The sequence below is a fragment of the Rhinopithecus bieti genome, unplaced genomic scaffold (assembly GCF_001698545.2).
Source record: "Rhinopithecus bieti isolate Rb0 unplaced genomic scaffold, ASM169854v2 scaffold_20153, whole genome shotgun sequence".
Classification (NCBI taxonomy): Eukaryota; Metazoa; Chordata; class Mammalia; order Primates; family Cercopithecidae; genus Rhinopithecus; species Rhinopithecus bieti.
Window position 1 is genome coordinate 593481 of NW_016809845.1, and position 14034 is coordinate 607514.

Genomic DNA, 14034 nt, shown 5'->3' on the forward strand with positions numbered 1-14034 from the left:
TTTCTTTCTTTCTCTTCTCTTCTCTTCCTTTCTTTCTTTTCTTCCTTCCTTCCTTCAATCTTTCCCTCCTTTCTTTCTTTCTTCTTTCTTTTTCTGTTTCTCTCTTTCTTGGCTTTTTTGGTTCATCTATTTGGCTCATCCTCTGCAATTTCTTTTCTTGTCTACCTAGAGCTCAAGCTGGTCTCATACAAGCTCTTTTGGGGATAATACACAGCCAGCTACAGTGGATAGAATTTTCCTTTATCCTTTAAGATGTCCTTTGAGAATTGAAAAATGGAACTGCCAATCTTAGCAGGATTCAACAAAAGCTGCATTCAGAAAGAATAAGTGGAAATATGATCAAGTGAGCATTTTCAAGTTTCAGTAAAATGCATTTTGCTGAATTGACAAGGCTGAGAAACCAACTTACAAAAAGAAACCCTCTAACCAAAATAGTGTAGTGATGCTCGCCAGGCTTTGCAGGGCCTCTCTCCTGGTCAGTAGGATGGCTTTCTAGCTGGTTCAACTACACAGGATTCTAATAGAATATTTAGGATGTGGCAAACTCTGGACCAGTCTTCATACATTCTTTTTTTTGAGGAACATCTAACTGGGTCCCTGTGATACAGAAAACATAATAAGAACAACTATCAATTCCTGAATATCACATCAGGTACTGTGCTAAGTACTTTTCAGTGTATTACCAGTAACAACCTTATGAGCTATGTGTTATTAAAATCCCCACTTTACTGGTGAGAAAAGAGAGGCTTAAGAGAGATAAGGTGCTCCATGGCCACTCTGCATGTAGATTTGACATAAGGTCGATATTCTTAGCATTATGCATCTCTCTCCTGCAGGGCTAACTGCAGATTAAAGTCCTAGGCAGGGAGAGAGAGGCCTCACCACACTTGGGCACTGGGAAATAGAGAACAAAATAAATTGAAGGTATAGGGTGACACAATGTGTGCCAGACAACATGCAAGGCCATTTATAGATGCTCTGTGATCCAATCGACCACAAAAACCCTGGCGGTTTACTTTCATTATTCTTATTCTGCATATATGGAAATATAGGCTCAGCTCAGGGCTGTTAGTGTTTCCACCAAAGGCATTCATTTATTCATTCATTTACCATATATTCACTGGACATCTAGGAGGTATCATGTTCAGTGCTGAGTGCCAAAGTAAATGAAATTAGTGAAGTTATAGCCCAGGGAAGGAGTTAGATACTAATCTAACAGCTACACAAATTGTTATATGAATATAGCCATCCAAAATGCAGGCCATGGTACTCTCAGAATGAGCATTTGTCTAATCAGGGGGTCAGAGAAGGCTTCCTAAGGAATTGATAATAGACTTTTTATCTAAAGGATGCGTAAGTGGTATCTAGCAAAGAGGCTCTCCTCTGTGAGATTATTTCAGGCAGAAAGTGCCAAAACCCTGTAGGAAGAAACCCTGTGACCCATTTGAGGAGCCAGAAGAAATTAGAGAGAGTGAAAGGGTGCCCTGTGACCACGGGACCAAGAGAAGCCAAAGAGCCTGAGCAGGACTAAGACTTGGCTGAGCCATGTGAAACCACAGTCAGCAAAAGGCTGTTGGCTCACTGTGCCCAGCCCTTGTTTTGTTTGCTCTGTCATTTTTCACAGGGCTGCAGGATTCTGCAAAGTTGTCTACAATCTACTCTAGAGGTTAAAGGAAGGCTGAGGAGTGAGCACAGTACAGGAGGAGGCTGGCTTAATGGAAGAAGGGAACAAGGTTGGCCTAACCATATCTGGAAGGAAACATTAGCTGAGGGTAGGTAGAACAAGAGAAGGAAGTGTTCCTGGAAGGGAAATACATGCCAATTGTGAACAGAAGTCATATTTCCAAGAGCATAAATGTGTATGTACACAGGGTACAGTGGTGGTGTAGGTTCCTGGTTTGATTCCATTTATTGTTAAGTATGGCAAAATCAGAAGGCCAGAAAATTCCTTTAGGGGCCTGAAGGCTTGGATTGGCCATATTCACATACCAGGATTTCTCAGAGCCCTGTGTTGGGCAGAATGCCTTGTGGCCTGAAACCATTGGGTGGGGCCTCTATAGGAAGCTGTTGGGCCAGGTGTATAATTACTTTTCAGCAGGTTGGGCTCATCCCTAGCTGTGTGGGGCCTCTTGCGGTATGGAGAGCAAGTGTGCAGGGAACTAGGAGCTGAAATATCGACTCCAACCAGTGGATCAGGACACTACAGCCTGTTTGACCTGCCCTTAGGACAGATCCTACATGCAAAGGCCATGTAGCACTTAATTCATGCCACTATTTGTACTGACCTGGCACCAAGGTTTTCTCCAGTCCTTCCAGCTTCAGGATAATCTACTCCATGGAGTCCCATCTCCATTAGACTGGCTTCCTGATACAAAAATCACTACCTTTCCAATCCTTTCCAATAGTCAAGTTTGGATAGTGGATAATTTGGACAGCAAAGAATACCTGTACATGTTGGGATCCCACAGTACTATCTGAATGCCAGTCATCCCGTGATATGATGTTGTTCTTCTAGTCACCTGTGCCTCTGCTGATGTCTGACCTCATCAGTGAGTTGTCTAAATCTCAGGTGAACCATAGTCACCATTTGTCAGCTGTGTTTCCATCTATACCTGTGGTAATCAACAGATACTATCCAATGGCCCACCTGCAGTACTCTGGACACCCAATATCACCCATCTGTTAATTTTCTGCTTATCCTCTATTTGAATGGCTGTTCTGGATACTGGATTCCATCTCAGCCTCTTGCAAGGACGACTTGCCTGCCACCTGTTTGCTCCTCCCTGGAACAGATGGTTAGGCTTTTTTTTTTTTTTTTTTTTTTGAGATGGAGCCCTGTTCTGTCACCCAGGCTGGCGTGCAGTGTCGTGATCTTGGCTCACTGCAAGCTTCACCTCCTGGGTTCACACCATTCTCCTGACTCAGCCTCCAGAGTAGCTGGGACTACAGGCACCCGCCACCACACCTGGCTAATTTTTTGTTTGTTTGTTTGTTTGTTTTTGTATTTTAGTAGAGATGGCATTTCACCATGTTAGCAAGCGTGGTCCTAATCTCCTGACCTAGTGATCTGCCTGCCTCAGCCTCCCAAAGTGCTGGGATTACAGGTGTTAGCCACCGTGCCCAACCTAGATTGTTAGCTTTTGTGCCTACCTTTGCATACTTGTGTTGGCTTCTGACCTCAGCAATCACATTCTTCGAGTTCTTGAGGCCTGAAACTTTCTTGGTCAGGCCATCCAGACCCTGAGAAAACCTGGCTACTTTTCAGCAAGCCAGGCCATTTGCAGAAAGAGACTAGATTAGCCTTGCTACCCTAACCCTGAATCATAATTTATTATTGATAGATTGTAGACTTTCACTAATCCCCACCACATGTCCACAGTGCAATATATTTGTCCTCTTATCTCACTTACTGCTTTGTTCTCTGGCTCTCCTCAGTTTTCTCATGTCCTAACATCCTTCCTAGTCACTACCACATTGCTCTTACTAGGGGAAGTCCTTGTCTCCTCAAATACAGTCTCAGGCGGGGATTTTCTGCTAAACTGAATGGATCACCTTTACCACAAACCACCTCCTTTCACTAGAGTCACCCATTGCCTGGGGATGATCATTTTCATGTTCTTCCTCAAGACCAGCTTTCATTTGATTATAGTATTTGGACTGCAGTTTTTATCACTGGGGTCAGTCCCACATCCTCCAGTTGAAGGATTCTCAGGAGCTCATCCTGCCTGGAGAGGCAGAGCTTCACAGAAGTTAGGAATTTAGGCTCTGAGCCAAATTGCCTGAGTTCAACTCCTGGCTCTGCCCCTTACAAGCAGAGTGTCTTTGAGCAAGTTATTTAATTTTTCTGAGCTTCATTTTTCTCATCTATCAGTGGAATTAATAATTGTGTCTCTATTATGTTAGTAGGATCATTGTGATGATTACAGGTTAGTACATGTATGCATTTGGAAATGCATCAGGCAGACAGTGTAGTCTGAACCAATGTTAGTTATTATCCCTGCTTTTTATTCCCCACTAGTTTGCTGTAAGTTAGTACTTGGCTGGGTGAGGCTGATATTTCAGACCTACTTTCGGCCCTGGAGTGATTACCCAGATAAATAAGATCACTTAGGATCCTCAACTGGTCTCCAAATCATAGACCTTGCAGAAATCAGAAGATGGAAGGGGAATAAACTTATATCCATTCATCCATGTATTATTTTATTCATTTAAGAAATATATATTAAGCCTCTGGTCCATGCAGGGCATTGGGTTCAGTGCTTTGCATTTCTTGTTTCCTGTACACAGCTCCTCAGGTTGGGCATTTCCCAAAAGCTGATCTACTCATACATGGAAAACTGGATTCAAATATAATATGGTTTGGATATTTGTCCCTACCCACATTTCATGTTGAAATGTAATCCCCAATGCTGGAGGTGGGGCCTGATGGAAGGTGTTTGAGTCACGGACATGGATCCCTCATGGCTTGGTGCTGTCTTCACTGTAGTGAGTGAGCTCTCACGAGGTCTCGTCATTTGAAAGTGTGTGGCACCTCCGCCTCCATGCTCTCTCTGCTCCTGCTTTTTCCATGTGGTGTACTTGCTCTCCCTTTACCTTCCATCATGATTGGAAGCACCCTGAGGCCTCCTCACAAGCAGATGCCATTTTGCTTCCTGTATCGCCTGCAGAATGGTGAGCTAATTAAACTTTTTAACTTATAAATTACCCAGTCTGAGGTATTGCTTTATAGCAATGCAAGAATGGCCTAATACAGTATATTATGCCCCAATAAATTCTGTTTTGTGAGCTAATAAATTCTCTGTTGCATAGCGTGGTCTAAGCAGGCAGAAGAAACTGAAATGTTCCTCAAATGCCACATGATCTCTATTTCTGCTAATGTCACACACTCAGAGTTGGATTGGGAGGAATGGTTTAAAACAAATCCTCCACAGAGCCACCCCAACCTGTAGTTCCCAGCCTCCCTGAGGCTCAGGCTTATTTCCCATTCTTTCCTCCCTACAGAATCCTCAGCACCCCGACCCTGCTGTCCTCAGCCACTGCTTATCTGAAGCCATGCCTTTGTCATTCTCTGCCTCTAAGTCCTTTAAGGCAGGGTCTCCATCTGTCTGAATTATCCACGTCCTTCACCAATCCAATGCTTGTGATTGTCATAATGCTAAGCAAGAAATTTGGGCAACTGAGAGTAGAATTTTTTTTCTTCCTGGAATAAAACATAAAGCCACAGTCCAATATATCTTGGGTACTCTCATCAGATTTGGAAATATGTCCATAATTAAAACTGCCAAATTGAATGCTAGTTCTAAAAATTGGTTTCATTAGTAATGGGAAAGCTATTTTAATGCATCAGATTATAGATAGTTTTGCTGCTTTTAAAAAAGGAAATGAATTTTTTAAAAGAAAGAACAGGATAAGAGGCGAGAACATAACCTATCTCAGGCAATGAGTAAGAAAGTTTCTCAGAAGGTTCTAACGCCTTCCTCTTCAAGCTTTTCTTAAAAAAAAAATAATCAAAATCTGTCAGATGGTTCACGGTGACAGGAATGCTAAAATGAGTGATGGGGGGGAAGCATACATGCCCTTTAGAGATTTTTTATTAATAGGCAAAAGTAGATCGATTGCTCGATTGACTGATTATCGAAGGATTAATGATGCCTGACTTTGGAGGGGTTAGGAACTCTTCCGCATGACCTGCCTGCTGGTATGGGCTGGAAAATGTCCATCTGGTGCTTAAGTAAATATTAATTGAGACCATATCTAAGTGCAACTCAAAGGCTCAGGGACATAGTGGCTGTCATGAACAACTTGGGGAGGAGAAAGATGACTTCTTTTCTAAAGGTAGACTCTGTTACAGGCTCAATGGGAATCAAAGTCCAATTGCTTCAACTCACTTCATCTTGTTAACTCAGATGGAAAATTGGGTTAGAAGCAGATCACTTACATGGCGATGGCTATGGTTACCCAGGTCAGCTTTCACAGAGCCGTGGGGTCTCTGAGGAACAGATTGTTAAGGCAGATGGATAGACAGGAATGGAGAAGAGGGGCAGGCTCCCTGGGGAGATGGAATCTCTACAAACATCAGAAAGCATTTTGCTGAAAAATCTCTTCCATTTGCTACCATCTTTTCTTGCCAAAAGTCTCTGCCTCCCGCTGGACCCACAGTGAGAACTGCTACCTAAACTTGTGTTGGGCCGCTGTGGGCTGTAGGGAATGGAGTGGGTGTTTTGGGAATGAGCAGAGCTCTTGTGATAAATGCCACTCAATATATGCCTGGCCAATGAAAGCAAAAGGAAGAACCACACTTCATCCTCCCTCTGTCTGACAACTCAGCTCTGGTTTGAAGCTTTGGTCCCCTGGCTGTTGCTGAGTGCTCTGGGCACTCACATTAACTTTTGCTGCACAGTGACTTTGCTCCACAGATCTCAGCCTGAGGAGCAAATGTGGGCTGTGGCTGTTACTCAGGAGCTTTCCATCCCCCTCACCATCCTTTCTGTCCAAATCTGTTCTGCCAGCTGAGTCCTACAGGAGGACCATCAAAACTTCTTATAGGAAGCAAATGCACTGCTGGATATTTTCCTAAGGTAAATTTATTGAACCATTTCCAGGAAGATAGTGATGGAGGAGGCCAAGTTAGGTGTGCTCACTCTCTGCACCCCCAGTCAACTGTAGCCTCTGGAAAGAAAGATAAATTGATGTTTTCCACTCACCGTATAAAATGAAAATTTTCTGCTGGGTACTCAGAACTGTACAGGAAACCATTGGTCATCCTGAATAAACATCTTTCAATAAATCTTTATCTTTTCCAAAGATAATTGGGAGAACAGTGGATTCTGAATTTACTCTCTTCCAGCAGTTACCTCCCTTTCATTCTTCTGGGTACATTTGTTTTCAAAGCCAAAATGTACTACAAGGCTCCATCCATTAAGAGGAAGGAAGCCTGAATGATTTCCTATTTCAGCTCTAATGTGTCAAGCTTGAGAATTCTCTTTAATTCACGAGTTTGCAAGGTGCCTGGCATTTTCGATCACAGATAGTCCTGTCATATTGCCTCATTCCTCCCAAAGGCTGTGTCCACACTGCTAATCCTATTACTCTGTTTAGATTTAGGACATCTACTCTTTCTCCTCTTTTCTTCACTTACTCATTTATTTATTTCATGTGTAATCTGTCATATGCCCATCATATCCCATTGTTAAAGTAGATCTGATGATCTACATGCCTGAAGATATCTCCCCAAATGAAAGTCCCTGGATCCTGGCTTCCTCATCAGTGCTCTCTGAGGTGTGCAGCTATAGCAAAGGAAATCAGTTTGGTAGCCACATTAATAACCAAACCTGTTATTCTTCAGTCCTAAAAATCATTTGAAACATTCAAATCTTAAGTTTAGTATTTTTTATTTTCTGAATGTTTAATTAGCTGTGTAGCTAGAACATTAATATATTAAAGCCCATATTTATTTGTCTTAAATCTGGATTATGATAATGTATAACTTTTAATAAAACCTTCCACCTATAGTAATGCAAATCACAGAAGCTTTGAAAGACCCATGAATCAAGGTTGCCACCCCACAGCTGTGATAGTTACTTGGTGTTTGCCCAACAACCTTAAATAGAAGAGTATGTTCTTAAACATACTGAATCTCTGCAAGGGGCTCACCCTCATGATTAAGATGCCCAGACTCTGTGTTGCACTGTTATATGCAGATATAATGAAAATTATTTTTAATGTGGCAGAAACAAATACAGACTCTCAAAAGAAGATTTCACCAGGACTGATTGAGTTTTAAGGTCACCAATACAATGCAAATGGTTCTTTTGTGTAAGTGTATAAAATGCAAAAGATGATGGCTTCTACGAACAGAGGAACATGTCGGATATCACTATGAAGGTGGTTTGAAGAAATTTGGAAATAGTAAATTAAGAATGATGAGCCAAGTTTTCTTTACAGTGGAGAAGCCTGGAAAATCCACGTTTGCCAGGCGATGGATGTAAACCTCACCAACAATAAAATAAATAGGCACCATGTGCCTCCTGATGGAATTTTCTGAGTAGGGCAGGTAATCACTTTTACAGTAGTGCTACCAGAAATGCATCGCCTGGGTGTAATCATGAGACAAACACAAATTGAGGAATAGTCTATAAAAACAAAAACATATAGCTCGACTCTTCAAAAGTGTCAAAATCATGAAAGACAAAGAAAAGAGGAGAAACTGTTCCCAATTAAAGGAGACTGCATGAAAGCCATGGCCCTGAGTTACAGCCTTGATTAGCAAAAGAAAAGATACAGATTAGATAAAGATATATGTAAGATTATCTATCTACCAAGCTGTCATACATGTATTAGTTTGTTCTGACACATATTTAAACTGCCTGAGACTGAGTAATTTATAAAGAAAAGAGGTGTAATTGACTCACAGTTCCACATGGCTGGGGGAAACCTCAGGAAACTTACAATCAGGGCAGAAGGGGAAGCATACATGCCATTCTTAACATGATGCAGGAAGGAGAAGTGCCAAACAAAGGGGGAAAACCCACTTATAAAACCATCGAATCTTGAGAATTCACTCACTATCACAAGAATAGCAGCATGGGGGTAACTGCCCCCATGATTCAATTACCTTTCACCAGGTCCTTACCATGACATGTGGAGATTATGGGAACTACAATTCAAGATGAGCTTTGCATGGGGACATGGCCAAACCATATCAATCTACTTATCCATCTATTTATCTATAATTTTCCCTCTAGATCTCTCTCTCTCTCTCTCTCTCTCTCTCTGTGTGTGTGTGTGTGTGTGTGTGTGTAATCTCTTAAGAAGGACATTCTCTGCATTATTATTATCATGCTGTTATCAATATTATGAAATTTGCTGATTTATTTAATATCAGCATTTATTTTAGATACATGAGGTACATGTTTAGGATTTTTTCATGGGTATATTGGACCTAGGTATTGTGCCTAGTACCCAGTAGGTAGTCTTTCAACACACACTCCTTGCCCACTAGTCAGCAGTGTCTGTTGTTCCCATGTTTATGTCCTTGAGTGCTCAATGTTTAGCTCCCACTTACAAGTGAAACATGTGGTAATTGTTTTTCTGCTCCTTCATTAATTTATTTAGGATTATGGCCTCCAGCTCCATCCATGTTGCTATAAAGAACATGATTTTATTCTTGTTTATGGCCGCATAGTATTCTATGGTGTATATGTACCACATTTTCTTTATCTACTCCACCATTGATAGGCACCTAGATTGATTCCATGTCTTTGCTATTGTGAATAGAGCTGTGATGAACATATGAGTGTATGTGTCTTTTCAGTGTAATGATTTACTTTCTTTTGGATATATACCCAGTAACGGGATTGCTGGGTCCAATGATAGCACTGTTTAAGCTCTTTGAGAAATCTCCAAACTGCTTTCCACAGAGGTTGAACTAATTTACATTCCTACAGTGTATAAGAGTTCCCTTTTCTCTGCAACCTTGCTAGCATCTATTGTTTTGACTCTTTAATAATAGCCATTCTGACTGGTGTGAGATGGTATCTCATTTGCATTTCTCTGATGATTAGTGATGACGAGCATTTTTTTCATATATTTGTTAGCAACTTGTATGTCTTCTTTTGAAAAGTGTCTATTCACGTCTTTTGCCCACTTTTTAATGAGGTCATTTTTTACTTGTTGATTTACTTCAATTTCTCTTAGATTCTGGATATTAGACGTTTATCAGATGTATAGTTTGTGAATATATTCCCCTACTGTGTAGGTTGTCTGTTTATTCTGTTGATGGTTTCTTTTGCTGTGCAAAAGCTCTTAATTAGGTCTCACTTGTCAATTTTTTGTTTGTTTGTTTGTTTCAATTGCTTTTGAGAGCTTGGTCATACATTCTTTGCTAAGGCCAATGTTGAGAAGTGAATTTCCTGAATTTTCTTCTAGGATTTTTACAGTTTGAGGTCTCATATTTAAATCTTTTATCCATCTTGAGTTAATTTTTGTATATGGTGAAAGGTAAGCATCTTGTTTTATTCTTCTGCATAATGGCTAGCCAGTTATCTTAGCTCCATTTATTGAATAGGAAGTACTTTCTCCATCTCTTGTTTTTATTGGCTTTTTCGAAGATCAGATTGTTGTTGGTGTATGCCTTTATTTCTGAATATTGTATGCCGTTCTATTGGTCTATTTGACTGTTTTTGTACCAATACTATGCTGTTTTGGTTACTATGGCCTTATTGTATAGTTTGAAATCAAGTAGTGTGATGACTCTGGCTTTGTTTTTTTTCACTTTGGATTTATTTGGCTATTTGTCCTCTTTTTTGGTTCCACGTGAATTTTAAAATAGTTTTTTTTTTTTTTCTAATTATGTGAAGAATGTTGTTGGCAGTTAGATAGTGATAGCTTTGAATTTGCAAATTGCTTTGGGCAGTAGGGTCCTTTTAATGATATTGATTCTTCCAATTAATGAGCATGGAATGTTATTTTATTTATTTGTGTCCTCTCAGATTTCTTCCAACAGTGCTTTGTAGTTCTCGTTGTAGAGATCTTTTACCTCCTTGGTTAGTTGTACTCCTAGGTATTTCATTTTATTTGTGGCTACTGTAAATGGGATTGTGTTCTTGATTTTACTCTCAGCCTGGATGTTATTGGTGTATAGAAATGTTACTGATTTTTGTACATTGATTTTTTTTGTTCTGCAACCTTACTGTTTCAAAATTGTTTAACAGTTCCCATAGCCTTTTGACAGAGTCTTAAGAATTTTATAAGTGTAGAACCACATTATCACCAAAGAGAGATAGTTTGACTCCTTTTTTTCCTACTTGGATGCTGTATTAGTCCGTTTTCATGCTGCTGATAAAGACACACCAAAGACTGGGAAGAAAAAGAGGTTTAATTGGGTTTACAGTTCCACATAGCTGAGGAGGCCTCAGAATCATAGTGGAAGATGAAAGGCACTTCTTACATGGTGGGAGCAAGTGAAAAATGAGGAAGAAGCAAAAGCAGAAACCTGATAAACCCATCAGATTTCATGAGACTTATTCACTATCAAGAGAAAAGGACAGAAAAGACTGGCCCCTCATGATTCAATTACCTCCCCCTGGGTCCCTCCCACACCATGAGAGAATTCTGGGAGACACAATTCAAGTTGAGATTTGGGTGGGGACACAGCCAAACCATATCATTCCACCCCACCCCCTCCAAGTCTCATGTCCTCACATTTCAAAACCAGTCATGCCTTTCCAACAGTCCCCCAAAGTCTTAACTTATTTCAGCATTAACCCAAGGTCCACAGACCAAATTCTCATCTGAGACAAGGCAAGTGTCTTCCACTTATGAGCCTGTAATATCAAAAGCAAGATAGTTACTTTCTAGATACAAGGAGGTACAGGTATTGGGTAAATACAGCCATTCCAAATGGGAGAAATTGGCCAAAACAAAGGGGTTACAGGGCCCATGCAAGTCCACAATCCAGCAAGGCCGTCAAATTTTAAAGCTCCAAAATGATCTCCTTTGACTCCAGGTCTTACATTCAGGTCATGCTGATGCAAGAGGTGGGTTCCCATGGTCTTGGGCAGCTCCGCCTCATGGCCTTGCAGGGTACAGCCTCCCTCCTGGCTGCTTTCACAGGCTGGCATTGAGTATCTGCGGCTTTTCCAGGTGCAGATGCAGGTGCAAGCTGGAGTCTGGAGGATGGTGGCCCTTTTTTCACAGCTCCATTAGGCAGTGCTCCAGTAGGGACTCTGTGGGGGGGCTCCGACTCCACATTTTCCTTCCACACTGCCCTAGAAGAGGTTCTTCATGACAGACTTGCCCCTGCAGCAAACTTCTGCCTGGGCATCCAAGTGTTTCCATACATCTTCTAAAATCTAGGGAGAGGTTCCCAAACCTCAATTCTTGACTTCTGTGCACCCACAGGCTCAACACCACGTGGCAGCTGCCAAGGCTTGGGAATTACACCTCCTGAAGCCACAACCTGAGCTCTATATTGGCCCCTTTCAGCCACAGCTGGAGCAGCTGGGACACAGGGCACCAAGTCCCTAGGTTGCACACAGCACAGGGACCCTAGGCCTAGCCCACGAAACCACATTTTCCTCCTGGATCTTTGGGCCTGTGATGGGAGGGGCTGCTGTGAAGGTCTCTGACATGGTCTGGAGACATTTTTCCCATGATCTTGGGGACTAACATTAGTTTCCTTGCTACTTATTCAAATTTCTGCAGCTGGCTTGAATTTCTCCTCAAAAAAATGGGTTTTTCTTTTCTACTGCATCATCAGGCTGCAATTTTTCTGAGCTTTTATGCTCTGTTTCTCTTTTAAAATGGAATGCTTTTGACTGCACCCAAGTCATATTTTGAAGGCTTTTCTGCTTAGAAATGTCTTCCGCCAGATACCCTAAACCATCTCTCTCAAGTTCAAAGTTCTACAAATCTCTAGGTCAGGGGCAAAATGCCACTAGTCTCTTTGCTAAAACATAACAAGAGTTATTTTTGCTCCAGTTGTCAACAAGTTTCTCATCTCCATCTGAGACCACCTCAGTCTGGACCTTATTGTTCATATCACTATCAGCATTTTTGTCAAAGCCATTCAACAAGTATCTAGGAGGTTCCAAACTTTCCCACATTTTCCTGTCTTCTTCTGAGCCCTCCAAACTGTTCCAACCTCTGCCTGTTACCCAGTTCCAAAGTAACTTCCACATTTTCAGATATCTTTTCAGCAACGCCCCACTCTACTGGTACCAATGGACTATATTAGTCAGTTTTCATGCTGACTAATACCAAGACTGGGAAGAAAAAGAGATTTAATTGGCCTTACAGTTCCACATGGCAGAGGAGGCCTCAGAATCATGGTGGGAGGCAAAAGGTACTTCTTACATGGTGGTGGCAAAAGAAAAATGAGGAAGAAGCAAAAGCAGAAACCCCTGGAAAACCCATCAGGGTTATGGGTTATGAGACTTAGTCACTATCACAAGAATAGCATAGGAAAGACCAGACTCCATGATTCATTTAACTCTCACTGGGTCCCTTCCACAACATGTGGGAATTCTGGGAGATACAAATCAAGTTGAGATTTGGGTGGGACACAGCCAAACTATATCAGATGCCTTTTATTTCTTTCTCTTCTATGATTTCTCTGGTTGGGACTTCTAGTACTATGTTGAAAAGGAGTGGTGAGAGTAGGCATCCATGCATTATTCCCATTCTCAAGGGGAATGGTTTCAGCTTTTGCCCATTCAATGTGATGTTGGCTGTGGACTTGTCATAGATGGCTCTTATTATTTTGAGGTATGTTGGATTTTATCAAGAGCTTTTCCTGAATCTACTGAGGTGATCATACTGTTTTTGCTTTTAATTCTGTTTATGTAGTGAATCACATTTATTAATTTGTGTATGTTGAACCAATCTTGCACCCAAGAATAAAGCCTGCTTGATCATGGTGAATTAACTTTTTGATGTGCTGCTGGGTTTGATTTGTTAGCAGTTTGTTGAGGATTTTTGTGTGTATGTTCACTGGGGATATTAGCCTGAAGTTTTCTTTCTTTGTTATGTCTCTCTGCCTGATTTTGGTATTAGACTAATGCTGGTTAATAGATTGAGTTAGGGAGGAGATTCTCTTTTTTTTTTTTTTTTTTTTTTTTTTTTTTTGGTTTGCTTGTTTGTTTTTTGGAATGGCTTCATCAGGATTGGTATCAATTCTTCTTTGTATGACTGGTAAAATTTGGCTATGAATCCACCTGGTCTAATGCTTCATTTGGTTGGTAGAATTTTTAAATTACTGATTCAGTTTCAGAGCTTGATATTTGTTTATTCAGAGTTTCAGTCTCTTCCTGATTCAGTCTTAGGAGAGTGTGTATTTCCATTTCCTCTAGATTTACCAACTTGTGTGCATAGGGTTGTTCACAGAATTCTTGGAGGACCTTTTTTATTTCTGTCAGGTCAGTTGTAATGTCATCTTTGTCATTTCTAATTGTATTTATTTGGGTCTTCTCTTTTTTGGCTTTGCTAATTTAGCTGGGGTTTTATCAATTTTTTTTTTTTTTTTTTTTTTTTTTT

The 14034-nt window shown here is 40.9% G+C and overlaps 1 long non-coding RNA gene across 1 annotated transcript in view; it reads right to left on the reverse strand.

Annotated features, from left to right (window-relative positions):
- Nucleotides 1–50: 50 nt before the first annotated feature.
- Nucleotides 51–14034, reverse strand: part of LOC108541201 (uncharacterized) — a 34385-nt gene continuing 20401 nt past the window's right edge. The window contains exons 2-3 of the long non-coding RNA XR_001888897.1: nt 410–597; nt 51–308 (exon numbers count right to left, since the gene is read on the reverse strand). This is a non-coding gene — a long non-coding RNA (uncharacterized LOC108541201). The remainder of the gene's footprint in view (nt 309–409; nt 598–14034) is intronic.